The sequence below is a fragment of the Tenrec ecaudatus genome, chromosome 13, assembly GCF_050624435.1.
Source record: "Tenrec ecaudatus isolate mTenEca1 chromosome 13, mTenEca1.hap1, whole genome shotgun sequence".
In the NCBI taxonomy this organism is placed as follows: Eukaryota; Metazoa; Chordata; class Mammalia; order Afrosoricida; family Tenrecidae; genus Tenrec; species Tenrec ecaudatus.
Window position 1 is genome coordinate 133,568,704 of NC_134542.1, and position 14,925 is coordinate 133,583,628.

At 39.3% G+C, this 14,925-nt stretch overlaps 1 protein-coding gene and 1 non-coding gene across 3 annotated transcripts in view; one reads left to right on the forward strand and one right to left on the reverse strand.

The window, feature by feature from the left end:
• Positions 1-14,925, reverse strand: part of DPP10 (dipeptidyl peptidase like 10) — a 775,824-nt gene that overhangs the window by 278,779 nt on the left and 482,120 nt on the right. The window lies entirely within an intron of this gene.
• On the forward strand, positions 7,347-7,537 carry LOC142425021 (U2 spliceosomal RNA). Its single transcript, XR_012779421.1, has one exon. It is a non-coding gene; the product is annotated as a U2 spliceosomal RNA (small nuclear RNA).

Below are 14,925 nucleotides of genomic sequence, written 5' to 3' on the forward strand. Positions count from 1 at the left end.
AAACCAGTATTACACTCAATGGAGCAAAGCTGAAAACACAATTTTATATATTGAGAATCCCAAGTTGTCCACAATGGGATTACTGTAAACAATAGAGGAGTTTATTAGTGAAGCAGGATAAACGCTTAACAAGTAGAAATCAATTGGGGTCCTATATACCAAAGATGGGCATACTGAAAAAGATATCAAGGAAAAAATACCGTTCACAATAGTCACACAGAAGCTGAAATACTTACGCAGAAACCTAACCAAGAAAACTAAAGATCTATACTAAGAAAACTCTGCAACATTACTACAAGAAATCAGAAGTGATCTACACAAATGGAGTAAAATCCCATGCTCTTAGAGTGGAAGACTCAATATTGTGAAAATGTCAATACTACCTAAAGTTCTATACAGATTCATTGCACTCCCAATCCAAATCCCAGCATCACTCTACAAAAAAAAAAAAAGAAAAAGAAAAAATAATCACCAACTTCCCATGGAGAGAGAAGAAGCCTAGAATAATCAAATAACTCCTCAAAAAAAAACAAAGTAGGGGGTATTGCTCTACCTGACCTCAAAACCTACATCGTCAAAACAGCCTGCTATTGGTATATTGCTATTGGTATAATGATAGACACATGGATAGATCAGGACAGAAAATGCAGACATGAAAATATCTGGATACAGACAACTGATTTTTGACAAAGGGCCCAAAATCATTAAATGAGACACAGATACCTTCTTCAATAACTGTATTGGAAAAGCTGGTTACCATGTGCAGTTAACTGAAACAAGATCCATACCGCACTCCATGCACAAAAAGAAACTCAAGGTGGATCAAAGACCTAAATGTGAAGCCCCCAATATCAGGATTATCGATGATAAAATTGGGACAAAGCTAGGAGTCCTAGTGCAGGGAACACATGGGCTATCAGAATTAACAAAGGAAACACACTCCATGGAAGATAAATGGGACACATTTAGAAAGGAAATATTTGGTGTTCATCAAAAGACTTTACTAAATGGGTAAAAAGAGAGCCCACAGACAGGGGGATTAAGGTGTTTAGTACCAAGTTGACAGACAAAGAACTAATTACTAATACAAGCTTACAACAAGAAACAGCTGATAGTCGTCTGAGAAGATGGGCAAAAGCCCTAAGGAGACAATACACAAAGGATAACACTCAAGTGGCTAGCCTAAACTGCCCTCAATAGCAGACTGACTTAAAAAATCCTGGTACTGGCACACAATGAGACAGTATGCATCCCCCCCAGAACAGGGGTGAAACCATGAAACAGCTCAATGCGTGAAGGGTTCTGGAAGACATTAGGCTGAGTGAAGTTAGTCAAACACTGGATGCGGCCTTTTTGATAGGAACTAGAAGCAAAACGGGTACAACTCAAGCTTGCAGAACACCCAGTCTTCTGGTTAGGGACCAGACTGCCTGGAAAAGAGGTGGACCAGTACCAATTAACCACACACCATTCACTTCAGCTAAGTGTAGTGTAGATCACCTGCCCGTAGGGCACCTCATGACAGCTGGCATTGAATAGACAGGGGAAGGGCGGAATGCTGTCAGCTGAGTGCTAGCCACATGGATCTGGTATGAGGTCCTCCAGAGAGGGTGGTGGCCCTGTCAGAGGAATGAGGCTTACTGATGGGAGAGGGAATGGTCAAGCTTAGGGGCGAACATACCTGCATGTGTGTTGAGGGAAGGACGACTTCCAAGTGGGGGAAGAGAGACTGAGGATGCTCTTGAGAACATTAGGTAGGGAGGGTCTTTAGTGGCATGCAGTTGGTGGGCATAAATGACCTAAACCATGTAGGGGGATGAGGGGTCTCCTGGGAACCCAGGCCAGGTGTTGTAGAGCACTAGGAAACTGAATTCTGCATCTTTGGGGCACATGGTATGGTTCAGAAGCTGCATATGGTTCTGAGATGTCATACAGAAAGTCCATGGGGTGAACTGGAGGCTACCTCAGACACATTTGTAACCAGAGGACTTAGGTTGGAAAACCCATGGTGTCTGAGGAAGCAGAAGACAGCTGTCCCAAGAGGGATATACTGTTGGTTGGTGATCATACAGATCTTGTTACATCAATGCCCTGTATACCGTAATAAGAGATGTATTATTCCGGCAATCCTGTGAAAGCCATTCTGTTATATTTTGCTTATGTTTGTGTATATTAGGATGGATCTCAGAGGTGTTTCGTGATTGGGGGGGGGGGGGGTCACACTCTCAAAGCTGTTTTACTTGTTTCACTGTTTTGTGGTAAATGAAACCCAGGGAGTTTGAGACTATGTGATAAAAAACAACATAACAAGGGTTTGTGGGAGGGGAGACATAGGGGAGAAGGAGAGGCAAGAAGGAGATGATGTTAAGAAGCCCAGGAAGGAAAAGTATATTTGGAAACTGATTATAGAAGCAACCATGCAATTATGCTTAACCTGAATGAACTGTGGAACTATATGGCATATGTATTACTTACCAAGACACAGCAAATGCAAACAACAACATAGATCCAGTAATGAGTTCTGGGCTTGAGCTAGATCCTAGCTCTGACTCAAGAGCAACTAGTTCTTACATTGTGGCCCTGCTCGATACTCACCTTCATGAAATGATCACCGAAGATACAGGTACTGCAGCAAAGTGTGGTAAAGAAAGTAGATGGTACCTGGCTATCAATCAGAACAGTGTCTGGGGTCTAAGAGGCTTATATTCAAACAAGCAGCCATCTAAGGGAGGAGTCAACTAAGTCCACACAGAAGAAGCACACCAAGATGACAATTACAAAACTTGAATATGGTGAAAAGTATCAAGGCTAGAATTATGAACACCCAATTTATGGAATGCTGTGGAGGACATCGAGACCCCAAAACCCATCTGCAGAGTATCTAGTCAGACCAAGGAGCTAGCAGATATGCTCTAGCCAAGGGCAAGAGTATCAAACAGTCTTATTACCAGGCAGAAACAATTGCAATCTTGATTATGCTGAATGGAACTTGGTACATGGCCAGTTGTCCTCCTTAAAGGCATCTAAAATTGTTCTGGGTGCAAGTATCTCTTAGTTGTTCCATGACAGAAAATTCTTCCCAGGCATTTTTAATGTTGATGAGGATAGTCTCCCTCTCTGTTGTTTCTATTTTTGTTTTTGCCCTAATGGGATCTTATCCTTAGAACCTCAGTGCAATTGGTTTTTCATTGGTTTCTGTTGGGTTTCCCAGTGGCGAAGCACAGGAGGAGTGGACGTATAATGATCATCACCGATGCAAGGTATTATAGGGGCTGCAGGGGTGAACGATGGATGGCAGAGGGGAAGGGGATTTGGGGAGTGGATAATGAGGGCACGGATGGGGAGGGAGCACTAGAACTGATCGTGATTACACAACTCATGCTGAAGGCGATTTAACCGTGGGATGTGTGTGAGGGGGGGCATCACTCTCAGAGAGATGTGGTGGTGATTGTACAATTCCCTCTAATATGAATGAATAATTGAACAACTCAATGGTATGATAGGTAAAATATGTGCCAATCACACATTTGGAAAGAGAAAGTATAAGACCATTAAATGGAAAATTATATTAAGACATTTATCCTTAAGTACTGATTTCCAGAATGTTGAAAGAAGATTTAAAAAATTACTCATAGTCCACAGAGTGGCAGACATACTAACTTTGTGGATGGTAATTTCTTGACATGTACCAAGCAAACTAATGAAATTTATCTTTCTTAAATATTAGTTTTAAGTTATTTAAAATATAGTTATACATCTTATAAATTATGTCAAGGAAATATTAAGAGGGACACATGCTAATTTAAGTACATATAAATAGTTTTTGGTTTTGCCATATTATTTAAAACAGCCAGCGATGGACATTTTTAGGGCACAGGGAAAATCTGTGGCAGATCTGTGGCAGATCTGATTGAAGCAATTTGACAAACTGATTTGTCTGCAGCCCGCCTTTTAATGTCCCCGGTGACCTCTGTGCGCCTGAGCCATGCCATCAGTGGTCCCCTTGAAAATGGATGCATTTTCTTTCTCACACAGATCATCTGCCTGGGAAAGAACACATTTTCCTTTCAAAAAAAGCAATTGTCACAAGATGAGCAATTTCACATGAATGAGAAGAAACATACATATGTATGGCTCAAAGAAGCCAATCCAGTTACTAAGTATTTTGAGAAAATGTTTATTGATGTTGACTGAATTTATATCTTTATCTAGACACGGGGTAAAAATAAATAGAAAATATAGGATTAAATTGTTTGTTTAATGTGATATAAATTAGATTATCATGTTTTTGCAAGAGTCTGTTCTAAGAATGCATCATTAATCTTTCAAAATGCACTGTGGTCGACCTGCTGGCATTTAAAGTAGCATAGTTCTTCACATCACAGCAACGCACAAGCCACCAAAGTACAACGAAATAATAACATGGCCACGATTGTTTAGAGAGGCCAAAAACAAACCAACGCAAGCTATTCATAAATTCCTAAAGTTTTAAAATTCCAGGTAATATGAAAAGAAAGGCCCATCACATTCCACATGGAATAATTGATTTTAATAATTTCTGTGTTAAAATCTAGCCATCCATTTAAAATGTCCTTGACAAACTGGAATACAACCAGTGAAAATCAGCCAGTTCAGGGTCTAAATGGATGAGTGAGTTTTCGCTTTTAAGAAATAAATAACTAGGCCAAAATTGAAAAGTAATTTAACTTCAAAAAGACCCTAAAAGTGACTTGAAAAAGATAAATGAGCGAAGGGGTACAAAATAGATTGACTAAAATCAAGCTTCCATTGTTTTCAGTTCTGTAAGCACAAGTTCTAAAAAAGGCAAGTTCACATCCTAACAAGTACAAACTTTGGCTATACCCAACCGATCATGAGAGAAAGCGACTTGATTGGTGTCACTGTTATATGGCAGCAATTTTTCAACAGCGGTTATGCTTTTGTTCAAATTTAAATTAGATGGTATCTACTTATAGATTATTAATCATACAGAAATATTCAACTGATGTTCTCCCTTGTAATTAAATTTTTATTTTGCATAATATGCCATTTACACTCCATCTGCAGCTGGAGTCTCAAAGAAATGTCAACTTCATAGATGCCATCTCTTACAAATTACAAATTCAGCTTTGTGAATTAAGGCTCTAAGTGACCTACTCTTAAGCTAATTAAATGTAAATAAACCAGGGTTTAGAGATAATCAAGCAGAAACCTATTCTCCCCCAAATGCACAAGGATAGGTTACCTGAGCAATTTGGTCTGGTGCTTTTGAAGTTAAATAACACATTAAATAGGATTGATGTATAAGAAAAAAACCCAGGAAAGGTCTGTGCATTATTATTGTTCTTTCAAAATACATATTAGGGACATTAACAAAAACTATTAGATGGCAAGAAGGGTTAAATTCCACTACTAGCCCAAAACTTGACAGTTTGAGTCTACATATAAGTGCCTTGCAAGAGGAGTGGGAATTTGTTTCCAAAAAACTCAAGTATTGAAAACCCTATGGAGAGGTTCTAGTCTGCACAAACAAGGTTGTCCAGAGATAGAATTAACTCAACAGTAAGAAATACAACAAATAAAATAAATAGCATTAGTTTGAGGGAAAATTAATTTCATTATTATTTAGAAGTTATTGACTATGAGTTTAATACTTTAAAAAATCATTTTATTGAGGGCTCTTACAGATTAGTTTTATATGTTTGAGAGAGAGAAGTATGCCAAGTCTCATAAAATAATAACATAAATGCATGATAACAATAAAAAAATCACGTGAATCTGAATGTATACGGATATACAGATGAAGAAAAAGGAAATAATTAAATCCATTCAGAATATACTACACAGAATTACAAAGAAAAATAATAATACTTCAGGCTACAGGGACCTTATAACAGATGAAAACTTGGATCATTGAAAACAAATGAATATCATCAGAAATGTTAGAAGAATAGTTAAATATATGAGATTTACAGCCTTAGAAACTGTGTGGAACTTTGAAAGCAGACCCCGTAAATAGCTAGGATTATCTCTCATAAAAAACTTGGGGATAAAAGAAAATGTCAGGCAATCAATATATCTCTGTTGAATAAATTAAGGAATAAATACTAAAACCTTAATTTTGATAAATATGTCTGTGGGTGAGTGTGCATGTGTGTGGTGGTGTGTATAGACATTAAAGAAAAGTCCAACCTCAGAAAGCAATGGCAAAATACTTGAGGTATTATTAATTCAGATAATAAATAAATATGTCAAATAATCTCATAAAATATTGCCATGCAATGCCAGAATCAAACTCAGAATTAGTCAAAATAAAGCAATTGGACAAATAAAGCTTGAAGAATAAAGAAATAAAGGTTAAGGGATAAGAAATGGCACTACCTTTGTTTGCTATACATGATTTGAGACAAAACATGTATTAGTTGTTAAATGTCAAACTGATAATCTAATCTACAAATATTTACTTAATTCACCATAAAAGATTTATTTAAAACATACATTGTTTACTTGTCTTAATTATTGTGCAGCTGACATGATTTGATATATGAGAACTTATACTGCTTTGCATGTGGAAATTACTGAAATTTGTAATAATAAGTGTTCTTTTGGCATAAGATAATAAATATTCTTTTCTTGCAAAACGATATGGAATTTATTCCATTTTCTCATTATATTTTTTATCTAGACTCCTCATGTCTGCAACTAAAATTATGTCTACATTAATCATTGCAATTAATAAAATGAAGAATATTGGAAGTAAGGTTAATAATAATTCTAACCAATTAATTTACTTTTCAGTTTACACTTGCTTTGGGGACTCAAAAAATACCTCTTAAACAAATTTGATGATCAGTATTTTCCCCTAAAGCCTTTAGTTTTTTCCCCCCTTAATTACTAAATGCTATGATACACAATGTAATCTTCACATTCTATGTAATAGTACACAGTAGCTTCCATATAACAGTTACTTTTTGATAGTGTTATTGTCTATTTTTCCACTTTGGATATCATTACCTGTCATGGCCAATTGGACAAAAGAAAAAAATAATGTATACATGTTTACAAAACTGCCTACTCAAGATAAACAAGGAGCAAGAGTGGGACTGACGGTTCCTGGGGGAAAGGGTAGAGGAGGAGGTGGAGGAAAGAAAGGAGGGAGCCAACAAATTCAGGGACAAGGGAACACAAAGATATCTAAAACTGATGTCGAGGAGGGCATAGAATGCCTGGTGGGGTTTCATCAAGTGCAATGTAGCCAAGAGGAACTCCGGAGAGCTGAATGAGGGTCAAACATGATAGTGGGACAGAAAGAAAGTAGAAGAAAACAGCAGAAAGAATTGGGAGGCATCGCTTCTCGGCCTTTTGGCTAAGATCAAGTGTAGTATCTGTTCTTATCAGTTTAATATCTGATACATCCTCTATCCAAGGACAATATATTAAATGGATTTTTGGAGCAGGGAGTTGGAATAGGAGCTTGCTCCATGCACTCTATGCATCGACCTGGTGTTGCAGTACTTCCAGGAACGGTGCACCCCCTCGGGGGATTCTTTAAAAAAAAAAGAATTAGGAGGCAGAGAAATATACTTATACAGGTATAAACATAGGCATGTATATATGTAAGTATATTAATATAAAAGAATAGGGATATATGTCTATGTACATATTTGTATATGTTAAGTATTGGGGCAGCACACAGACACTGGGGCTCTACTCAAGCGTCCCTCAACATAAGAACTCTTTGTTCTAATAACCTGGCATTCTGTGATGCTCATTTGCCTGAGGTGATCACAGAAGATAAAATGGGTGCATAAGCAAATGTGGTGAAGAAAACTGATGGTTCCTGGCTATTAGAAGATATAGCATTTGTCTGGGGTCTTAATGGCTTGAAGTTACACAGGCAGACATCTAACAGGGAAGCAAAAAAGCCCACATGGAAGAGCACACCAACCTGTCTGATGACATGGAAAAGCACACCAGCCTACGTGATCACAAGGTGTTTATGGGATCAGGTATCAGGCATCAGAAGATCAAAAAATAAGCAATCATATTGATGCAAACAAGGAGGGATGCAGTGGAGACCTAAGGCTCATCTGTAGACAGTTAGACATTCCCTCACAGAAGGATCACAAGGAAGGAACAAAGCAGCCAGAGTGTAGTATAGCACCAACAAAACACACAACATTCCTCTAGTTCTTTGATGGACACCCCCCCCCCGCAATCCCCTCCTATCATGACCAGTTCTATCTTACAAATCTGGCTAGGCTGGAGCATACACCTTTGTACAGATAAGAGCTTTCAACACATGGACTCCAGGACAGATAAACCCTTCAAGTACAGTAAAGGGAATAGCAATGCCATGAGAGTAGGGGGAAGGTGAGGGAAAAAGGGGGAGAAAAGGTGAATCTATCACAATGATTAGCATATAACCCCCCTGGGGGATGAACAACAGAAATGCAGGTGAAGGGAGACAGTAGCGTGTGTAAGATATGGAAATAACAATTTTTATAATGTATCGAGTTCAGAAAGGTGGGAACCAAAAAAAAAGGGGGGGGAGCTGATTGCAAGGGCTCAAGTAGAAAAAAAGTGCTTGAAAATGATGATGGCAACATATGCACAGATGTGCTTGAAACATTGGTTGCATGTATGGATGGCGATGTGAGCTGTAAGAGCCTTCAAAAATGATTTCAAAGTAAACAAGTAAATAAATAAAACAGCACCACAATTTCAAACAAACAAACAAACAAAAAACCCAGCCTACTATTGACCTGATGCCAAGATATATGTTGGAAACTCTTGTTTGCTCTAAGTACAGTTTCATTTTAAAATGGCATAGAATTTTCCCCCCTGCATGGCATTCTTTCTTATTTAGTCTATCTGACACTCTTTTAAGAATAATTCTTCCTGGTTCTTAGGAACAAATAAAACTAAATAATTTTACGTACCATTTCTCAATAATTCACCCTCTCTCTGCCTCTGTCTCTAGTTACGCTCTTTCCCTTTCTCTCAGAGACACGTATTCACACATTAATACAGTGTTATTTTTATTGAGCATTGTCCTCTAAGTGGCAATGTAGGCTAAGTTGGTGGGTCATACACTGAGCTTCTAACCACAAGGTTTGTGGTCCCCAGCCACCCCTTGGGAGAAATATGAAGATTCTACTCTCATAAAGATTTACAGTCTCAGACACCGCTAAAGGGGAAGTTCTATACTGTCCTATAGGGTTACTATGATTCAGAATTGAGTCAGAATTACTCACTGGCAGTGAGTTTGGTTGACTGATTTTTGATCTTTCCATAAAAGCTACTTCAGCATCAGCTTACGAGTAAACAAAGCCAAGACTGGAGCCTAGGGACAGTGGCGCACCATGCACATATTTAACTAGTTTAAGTGAAAAATGTCACCCATCCCTGTCCGCGTCTTCCTTCAGTAAGAACTATTTCTCATGACCCCACTAAATGTCAAAACATGATGCAAAGTTTAGAGTGACAGTCAGTAACTAATACTGCTTCTGATAAGCCACAGCTTTATATCATGGAACAGGAGGGATATAAAGATATACGTATATATGTGTATGTGTGCAAATGTATGTAGATAGATATGTGTGTGTATATAAGTATAAACACATATACTTATACATATTAGACACTAAAAATCTTATGAATAGCAGCAGAACATTGACAGAGGCAATTATAGAAGTTAAGTCCCCAAGGCCAGAAGGCAATGAAACATAAGTGAGGAAGTCGAGTAGCATTCTCAATGTAAACTGGAAAGCGAGATGTAGATGCAGTAAAACTTTCAGGAGTAAAGCCATCTGGAGCTACAGCTGCCAATGGGCATGACTTAAAATGAGAAAAATGCTACAAAACATATACTAACAATTGGAATTTGTACAAACTACAAATCTAGCAAAACTGGAGGTCATCACAAATGAAGTGGAAGGCAAAAAGATTGACATACTAGGCAGTAGTGAACTGAAATAGGCTGATTTGGGCCATTTTGATTCAGAACATCATGTGATTTCCTATTCTGGGCATGAAGATACAACAAGAATTGCATTACATTTATTGTGAAAAAGAATATTTGAAGACCAATCTTAAAGTACAATACTGTCATTGATAGGATAATATCAATACATCTACATGGAAATTCAGTCAATACAACTATTACCAAATTTTTGCACCAACCACTAAAGTTAGTGATGAATAAATTACTGAATTTTACAAACATCTTTCATCTGAAATTGATCAAACATGCACTCAAAGTGCATTAATAATTATTTGCTGCTGAAGAAATCAAATTGGCTGCATTTATGGGAATAGAAGCGGAAGAAGCAACATCAGCAGCTAGAACAAAGTCAGGCGCCACCTGTGGAACGGACTGGTTCAAGATGAAAAAATTTAAACAAGTCCATGTTAGCCAAATTAACACCTGAATTTTGAAGACATATCAAGGACAGGTTTGATGCATTGAACACTCATGACAGGAGACGTGATGAGCTTTGGGAGGCCATCAAGAACATAAAGAAAGCCGCAGGTTATTAAAAAGGCAGGCAAGATCAGAAAACTCAAAGTGCATGTCAGAGAGGCTGACACTTGCTCTTCATCATACAACAGCTATGGTCATTTGAAGAAATGATGCAGTTAGCGCTTAACATGCTCTCAAGATAGATTGTTGTTACTCCACAAAATGAGGATAGAGATTATATATATGTTCTATTTTCATTTCATGGTAAGTCCCCTTATCTTTTAATTTTACTTTTCCATGAATATTTCAAAGCTCCCTTGTACATTTTGTGGAGAGAGAGAGAGAGACAGACAGAGAGAGAGAGAGAGAGAGATCGTAACAGTGAATGATTCCAGGTAAATGGTGCATCAGGATTCACTGACCCATTCTTGCAATATCTTTGCAAATTTGAAATAGTTTCCAAATAAATAAAAATGAAAGGTATAAAATAGAAGCAAATTCATAAGGCTTGCATCAGATACGGCTTTTTTTTTATTTCCAGCAACAGTGTGGGCATCTGGAAATTCAAAAATCTGGCTTTCCCTCTGCCACAAGACTGTAACCTTTCATGCGGAACACAAGAGCATTCAATTGGGTTGAGCAGTGCTAAAACAGACACACTTTAAGATTAAAAAAAGATCCTTATAATGTGTGCAATTCCTGAGTTTTAAAAAATTATTTAGGAGAGGTCATGACCCCAAATAGGTATAAACACACACATTTACTCTTTTTCCAAATGGTTTGCATACTAGACAGCAAGAATCTGCTTTATGGAGTCAGTTGCTAAATCCATAGAGATACTCTCCATGTATTATTGATTCAAAATATAGTATTAAATACATCAAAATGGAAAAATGAGGCAGGGACATAACAATGGTTAAATGCATAGATACGGAACCTAGCATTATTAATTTGGGAGTGTTGGTCAAATTAACCTGCTCTATTTCTCTCCTGTTAAAACCTCTCCCCTGGAAAACAAGAATATAGTCTTTTTGTGACATCAGAGAGTTAGAAATTATAAAATGTTTAAACAGCATCTGGTATGAAATAAACACTACGTGCATGCTTGCTATAAAAGTAAAAAGTCCTGGGTAGGGAGTGGGGAATGGTTTGTGATTCAGTGTAGATGTCAATGTTCCATGCAAAACCTAATGAATTAGAATCTTTTGAATCTGAAGCTTTTTAACAAGCTATCCAGATAATGCCTAAAGATATTGAAGTTTGAAAGCCACAGCTTTAGTCATTAGGAACTGTGATGAACTTATTCCTCAGAGGCAGTTAATATAGTAAAATCCAACTTTACTTTGACAGTGTATTAAGTCTGAAATGGCCCCCAAACCTTATGGGAATATCCTCCCCAAATCAAATTAAACGAACCCACAAGACATGCTTCTGGAATGATTAGCATCTCAAACCATCGTATGCAGATTTCTTTGACTTGTTTTAACCAGGTGGGTTCTCTCCCTTGGTCAATTTCTCCAGGATAAACGTGGTTCACGATCTATATCTTTTTAATGCCAGGCTGCTTACCGCCGAGATGGCAATTCAAGCTGACCAGCAGTTTCCTGGGAGCAAGATGAAGTTATCCATTCCCATAAAGATTCACAGCCTCAGCCAGTCCACAGAGAGAACAACATGGCTGGCCCCACTATGAGACATGATGCCCCTCAGTGACTAAGGGCGATACAGGGGACAGCACCGGAGACACAGTGTGGGAATTGCACCTGACCTGATCCCACCACACCGAGGCAAATCACTGGGGGAGTGCAGCGGAACAGCAAGGGAATGGAGTGGCAAGGTCCCCAGGGAATGCTGAAAGTGGACTTTGGGGTCAGGGCATGGTGCCCCAACAGACTGGACTGGAAAACGCTCCTAAGGGCCAGCAAACGATCCCTGAACTAACTACAAGCTTTTCTCTTGTGAACTGTTTTGTTCTGTTCTTTTTCAGTGGTTTGTTTTGGTTGTTTTGTTGTCTGGTTGTATACTGTTGCTTTGCGTTCCTCTGTCTAGTTTTCGTGCATGTTAGTGACTCCACAGGTCTGTCTGAATAGGACAGGCTGTATGAACTATCTGGATGAAAAACAACGGGACCGACATTTCCGGGGGGACTTGGGGTGGGGGGGTAGTGGGGGTAAGGAAGTGGTGTTAACAAACCCAGGGACAAGGGGAAAACATGGGACCCCAAATGGTAGAGAAGGGGGAGTGGCAGGCCTGGTGGGAAATGATCAAGGGTAAGGTTGCTTAGAGAAGAGGTATACTCTAGCCCAGGTTGCGATGAAGCATGGTAGTAGGGCAGGAGGAAGGTCAAGGGAGATGGAGGAAAGAGCTAGGAGTCAAAGGGCATTCATGGAGGTCTAGACAAAGACATGTACATGCAAATATATATAGGAGGATGGGGAAATAGATCTATGTGTCTATATTTATAGGTCAAGTATTAAGGTGGCGGAAGGACCTTGGGCCTCTACTCAAACACTCCCTCAATGCATGAATACCTTCTTTTATTAAATTGGAACTCTATGATGCTCACTCTCCCGACACAACGGCTGGAGCCAAAGTGGGTGAACAAGTAAATGTGGTGAAGAAAGCTGATGGTGCCCGGCTATCAAAAGAGATAGTGACTGGGGTCTTAAAGGCTTGAAGATAAACAAGCGGCCATCTAGCTCAGAAGCAACAAAGTCCACATGGAAGAACACACCAGCCTGTGTGATCGAGTGGTCCCAAAGGGATCAGTTACCAGGCATCAAAGAACAAAAAATCATATCATTGACTGCACACCTCCATGATAGGATCGCTGAAGACAAATGGGTGCATAAGCAAATGTGGTGAAGAAAGCTGATGGTGCCCGGCTATCAAAAGAGATAGTGTCTGGGGTCTTAAAGGCTTGAAGGTGAACAAGCGGCCATCTAGCTCAGAAGCAAATAAGCCCACATGGAAGAAGCACACCGGCCAGTGAGATCACGAGGTGCCCAAGGGACCAGGTACAAGGCATCATGCAAAAAAAAAGATATAAGTGTGTGTATGTACGTGTATATATGTATATATGTATGTATATATATGTATATATATCATATTAAATGAAGGGGGAAGTGCAGGGTGGAGACCCAAGGCCCAAGTGTCGACCAAAGGAGATCCCCTCACAGAGGGGTTTAGGAGAGGAGATGGGTTAATTAGGGTGTGAGGTAGTACCGATGAAGAACACAGCTTTCCCCCAGATCCTGGATGCTTCCTCCCCCCAACTACCATGATCCGAATTCTACCTTGCAGGGCTGGATAGGACAGAGGCTGTACACTGGTGCATATGAGGGTTGGAGGTACAGGGAATCCAGGGTGGATGATACCTTCAGGACCAAGGGTGTGAGGGACGATGCTGGGAGAGTGGAGGGTGAGTGGGTTGGAAAGGGGGAAGTGATTACAAGGATCCACATGTGACCTCTTCCCTGGGAGAGGGACAGCAGAGAAGGGGGGAAGGGAGACTCCGGATAGGGCAAGATATGACAAAACAACGATGTATAAATTACCAAGGGCATATGAGGGAGGGGGGAATGGGGAGGGAGGAGAAAAAAAAAGAGGACCTGATGCAAGGGGCTTAAGTGGAGAGCAAATGCCTTGAGAATGATTGGGGCAGAGAATGTATGGATGTGCTTTATACAATTGATGTATGTATATGTATGGATTGTGGTAAGAGTTGTATGAGTCCCTAATAAAATGTAAAAGAAGAAAAGAGAAAAAAATGATTAGGGCAAAGACTGTACAGATGTGCTTTATACAATTGATGTATGTATATGTATGAACTGGGAAAAGAATTGTATCAGCCCCAATAAATTGTTAAAATAAAAAAAAAAAGCAAAAAAAAAAAAAAAAAGATTCACAGCCTCAGAAATCTTACATGTGATTGCTATCCGTCGGAAAAGACTCTGGAAATTGGTGGGTATCTGTATCCTTTCTTGTAAGGGGACCGTAAATAAACAGGACTAAGGGAAGACAGGGACAATAAGTTATTCAAATGCATTCTCTGCGCCTCAAAAGTAAGACGCTATAATAAGGGGGGAAGTTAAACATGTGGGGCTGGGGTGCCGACTGATGGACACGTTAAGCATCAGTTTATTCCCCAGGAGAAAATTGAGAGTTACGACAGAAGTGCCACTTTTGTTCATCTTTACATTGTTATTGAAGGCAAGTTCTACTGTGACACGTAGTGCCCTCAAAAAATACAAAAATGGGATCATGATTTGGGGGCACCTTTTCAGGTTAAATATGACAAAATCCTCAGAGGCCAAAGCATGAACTTTACTGGCCATTCGATTGACAGGGAAGTCCCGAGGCCGTGTTGCTAACTTTGATTTCCTCTGAGAAGCAGTGAGTGTAAGACCTTAAGACTCCAAAGGAACCTACCTTGAAGGGACACTCAATTGTCCTTTCCG